Below are 5,228 nucleotides of genomic sequence, written 5' to 3'. Positions count from 1 at the left end.
TACCACGACCAAGCTCCTCCTCGTCCGAGCCTCTGGGCCTCGAGCGCGAGCGGGACCTCCGTCGCTCCTGAAAAACACAAAATCAAAAGGTGTCAATGATGCAAAATAAAACAAATGGTAGAAATGAAAAAATAATAAGTGATACCTCAAGGACGTCCCTAGAGCTCCGACAACTCGCACCACGCCGAAGCTTGATGATGCAATACTTCAGCGCGTCCACCAGCTTCATGATTCCCATCACCTCCGGGCGGTTAGGCTGAAGATAAAACAAAGAAAAATCAGTAATAAGCAGCATTAAAAGAGTGGATAATGCGTCGAAGAAAACTCACCGGCTCAAAAACCTCGGGCACTGACTCCTGCGCCTGTCTGTAACCCTCCGGCGCGTCGGCAATATGGTCCTCCGTGATACCGATCGGCCCAGGGTAGCGGACAGACTGAGGAGGAATCTGAATCCTCCCCACAGGGTGAATGGTCGTCTGAAAATATGATCGAATAATCAAGTTATTCGACTATTTAAAACAGAGATTAGCAAAGAAGATTCTCAAAAGAAATCATACTTCGGGAAGACGGGGTGGAGGAGCCAGAGAGGGAAGCAAATCCCGCGCGTAGTCACTCTCCATGTGAACGAGCTCCTGCCACGGAATAGTGTAGCGCTCTCCCCTGTTGATCAACCCTCTGATCAAGCGGGAGTCCAGCATCGACTCTGGCGGGGAAGAAGGCACCACAAAGCGATCGCCGCTATGCTGACGGACGACTCGCTCCCCTAAATACCAGACGAAGCGCCCGGTACCAACCAAGATGGTACGGTACACTGAAAGACGTAGGGCCTCGGGTAGGTCAGTCATCCCGGCCCAAGGACGGTACTGGACATCGATGGGGACCTGGAAATCAGAAAAAGTTAGGCGTGAACAACGGAAACAACATCAGAAGGAAAGGACACGACAAAACTAATCCTTACGCCAACAGAAGAGGTGCCACGGCGTAGTAGCCCACGAAGCGCCGGAACAGACTCCACCCGCGACTCTCCTCGGTCGCGCCAGCTGGCCCCGACAGGAAAGTCGTGGACCGCTCCCCGACGCCGGCGAGGAGCCAAGCCTGGGAAGTACTCGTAGAACCATATCTGCAACAAAGTGATACTTAGTACACGAGTCGAACAAGTTAAAATGAAACAAAAAGGGAAAAGATCATCACCTCTACGACTCTCCACAGGCCGTAAATGGTGACCGGGGACTCGTCATTCAGCTGACGACAGCTATGACGCAGAGATAGAAGAAGATCCGCGTACCCAAGACTGGCCCAGCTGTAGGATCCTATCTCGGGAATCCTGGCCAAAGAGGGGAGGTAGCAGAGGAGCACGCGTGAACTCCTGTCGGGAGAGAGGGTAATAGAGATCAGGATCAAGATGAAGATCCGCACCCGCTGCTCGGCCGTCGTATCCTCCATATCGAAGCCGTAAGCAAGAACTGAAGCCGACTCCGATTGTCCACTCCTAGGACCACCTCGAGACACAGGTCGGGTCCTGATGTGCTGAACGACCGGACCCAACAAATCAGCTACCTCGGCCGATGTCCAAGATAGATCAGACATCTGGCCTACTGCCCGGTCAGTAAAGCGCAGCCCGCTGATCATGCTGAAGTCCAGGGGGGTCACCGTCATCTCCCCCCAAGCAAAGTGAAACGTGTTGGTAGTATCCCAGAAATACTCCAACAATGCGCGAACGACCGTCGCGCCGCAACCCCGGGGGCTGCGAAACCCTACAACCGCCGCGTAGAAATCGACCAAGCCAGACGACTCCCATAGGGCGCTCGTAGCAGGATCCCCCGTAATGACCTGGTAAAGTCGAGGGATCAAATCATCGGCCCCGGAACCATGCTGGCGGAGTGTGCCATCGACTATGCCGGAGAGTGCGCGGTGAGAGACGTGGTTTTCACGGCAGAAAACCAACTGGTCTGGGGTCCACGGAGGTGGAACCCACCTACCCCTACTCGTAGAAGTCCGAGGCTCGGACTCCAAGACGTCGTCGTCCACGCCCTCAGGGACAGTGGGAGTGTCCTCCCAAAAAGCCCGACGCCGGCCGCGGGTAGAAAGGTCGCAATCTCGTCGTCTAGGCATGCTATTATAAAAATCCAAATGTTTAGCATCATTTCCTAAACATTTTTTTTAAGGTGCATATTTATAATAAAAAACTAAATATCTAAATACTTAGCATCATTTCCTAAGCTATTTAGTTGTTTATTGAATTATATGCTAAATTTTATTAAAATCTAAATGTTTAGCATCATTTCCTAAACATTTAATTCAAGTTGCATATTTAAATGTTTAGCATCATTTCCTAAACATTTAATTCAAGTCGCATATTTACAATAATAATCTGAATACTTAGCATCATTTCCTAAGTTATTTAGTTGTTTGTTGAATTATATGCTAAATTTTTACCTCAAGGCTAAAAATTGGCAAAATTATGGTATTTAGTTTCTCCATGACAAACTAATACTACAGTTCTCATAGCCGCATGATACTATGTTCTCCATGACAATATAGTACATATGCAGAATATGAATCAACACGTCATTTCACAAGATTCACCACCATTTTTTTTTCACCATTTCAAAGCATGAACATTATTTCACAAAGTAGCACCCAAAAATGGTGATTTGCTCAATTCTCCATCAAATCACGCAATTTTTGTATCAAATTTCTCACAAACACACATGTACACATATACAAGTAAAATCATGGCAAGAGTTTCAACATAAAGCTTCAAAATCAAAAACCCCCAAATTGATTTTTTAGGGTTTGTCATGAAATTGTTAATGTGAAGCAAATTCAAAGCAAAAATCAAAGGGAGCTTACATGGATGTTTGTAAAGGGTTGAAAATGAGGAGAAGATCGAGAAATTACAACAAAATTGGTGAAATTCGAACTCCAAAACTTGAAAATGTGTTCCGGCTACCAGAGCAACTGCCGCGACACGGGTGAGACTAACCGTGTCACGGCCAAGAGTAACCGTGTCACGGCAACCTTCAAGCTTGACGGAGCTCCGGTGAACTGGGCGGCAGTACCGGAACGGAAACAGAAGCAGCAACGAAACAGCAGCGGCGCGGTACAGTAGCCAAACAACCGCAACAAAGCAAAAAGGAGAAGAAAAAAAAGAGAGAGACTAACCGTGTCACGGTTGCCGTTACCGTGTCACAGCGAGTTTCGAACGACCGGCGGTTAACCCCAGGTGTGGCGCGACAACTTTTGGGAAGAGAGAAGCTAAAATGGTGAAAGCAAGAAAAAATGTGAAATGGTGAAATGGTGCAAGCGGATTTAAAGGCAAAAAAGGACAAAAAAGGAGCAAAAAGAGCCGCTGTTGACTGATTCAAACAGCGAAAAAGGAAAAAAAGAAAAAAAAGAAAAATAGGTGTCCCGTGACACGGGATACTAGTCCCGTCAGACGGGAATCCCTGACCGTGTCACGGGAACCTGATGACGTGGCGCGGCAAATCTGAGCCTGGTCAGGGAATATTCTTAGCTTTTTGACTAGTTTGGCTGACTTTCCGAGTTTATTGGGTGATTATTTTTCGCTAAAGTTACGCGGAAAATCCCAACTGATGTTTAAGGGGGGGCTAAAATTACCATTTTATTCCTGGCAAGCGTCAAAGCCTATTTTTCGGCATTTTAAGCATTTAATATGGTCGGATAATCGGCTTAAAATTGTGAATTATCTGCGGCCCACGTTCGGGGATAATCGAACCACCATACACTTATCAACCGTCGGCTTTCCTCAGGCTTGGAAAGCGTTATCGGTGGATTTTTCTTCAAGTATAGAAAACCGCCAATTCGGCTTTCCTCAGGCTTGGAAAGCGTTATCAGTGGATTTTTCTTCAAGTATAGAAAACCGCCAAGTCGGCTTTCCTCAGGCATGGAAAACATCATCAGTGGATTTTTCTTCAAGTATAGAAAACCACAAAATTCCTTTGTCGGCTTTCCTCAAGTATGGAAGGCATTATCGGTGGAATTCTTCAAGCATAGAATGACACCAAATTCGTTCGTCGACTTTCCTCAAGCATGGAAAGTGTCATCCGGTAGGTTTCTTCAGGCTTAGAAAGCTACCAAACTCATCTGTCGGCTTTCCTCAAGCATGGAAAGCATTTCAACAAACGTCATCCGGTGGATTCCTTCAAGCATAGGAAAATACCGAACTCATTTGTCACCGATACACTGGTGTCAGATAAGCGTTCTATCCCTATACTCTTTTATCTGTGGAATTAACATTTTTCTACAGGTATCGGCATATACAGAGTGATTTAGGATCGCGGAACGTCTTAAATCATTCTCCGTCCCTATCGACTACTTTGACTATCGTTTTCGAAACTGACGTTTCTACAAACTCAGTCAAAGTGGGGGCTTCTGTAGACACCTAAAAATGTCTCCCCGAAACCAAACCCGATGATAAATAACCTTTCACCGCCACTATTGGTCGGGTTTAGTATATAATCCCGAGAGTGCTTAAAAAATCGTATTTTATTAAATTCATATTTTTGAAAGGTCCATGGATCAGTCTTGGTGTTTGGTAAAAGCATAGTTTTAATTTTAGCCCAAACTTGTTAATTAATTTTAAGCCTAAACCTTTTTATTTTATTATTTTATTATTTATTTTTGGCCCAAATATTTTATTTTATTTTATTATTTTAGTCCGAATAATAAAGTCAGAAAAAAGCCCGAAATTATCAATCGGCACTTAAAAAGCCGAAAGAAATTAGGGTTAAAAATGAATTTAGACGGAAAAATGGACTGGAACTGACCGTGTCACGGTACAGCCTGACCGTGGCACGGGAAATCTTCCCGTCTGATGGTGGTACTTCCCGTGACACGGGAGGTCTGCCGTCACACGGAGAGTTCCGTGTCCTTTCCGCGTAAACCCTTAACGCGTTTTCCGTTCCGTTTTCTGAAAATTTCCCGCGTCACTCTAAAACTGACCGTGTCACGGGAACTTGTATCGTCTGACGGTACAGTCTGACCGTGTCACGGGATACTTTTTCAGGGTTTTTATCATTTTAGGGTTCCGTGTGCTCCCTCAACACATTTCCCTATAAATACCCCCTTATTTCTGATGTACGGGGCAACCAAAATTCTATTATTCTTATTTTCTCTCTTCTATGCTCTTAACCTAAACACTAGCCTACCCTTTTCACTTCAAAATTCCTTCTTCAAGCACTCAAAGGAGTCCATATTTTACTCGA

At 45.4% G+C, this 5,228-nt stretch overlaps 1 long non-coding RNA gene across 1 annotated transcript; it reads right to left on the bottom strand.

The window, feature by feature from the left end:
• Positions 1-604: 604 nt before the first annotated feature.
• LOC145626867 (uncharacterized) lies at positions 605-1,253 on the bottom strand. The gene is made up of 3 exons (XR_014111124.1): positions 1,192-1,253; positions 959-1,120; positions 605-881 (listed from the first exon to the last, which is right to left on the bottom strand). It is a non-coding gene; the product is annotated as an uncharacterized LOC145626867 (long non-coding RNA).
• Positions 1,254-5,228: the final 3,975 nt, after the last annotated feature.

This window comes from Chenopodium album, chromosome 4 (genome assembly GCF_948465745.1).
Source record: "Chenopodium album chromosome 4, dcCheAlbu1.1, whole genome shotgun sequence".
NCBI lineage: Eukaryota > Viridiplantae > Streptophyta > Magnoliopsida > Caryophyllales > Amaranthaceae > Chenopodium > Chenopodium album.
Note: the sequence above shows the minus strand (reverse complement) of the source record. Positions and strands in the feature narration are given on the sequence as shown.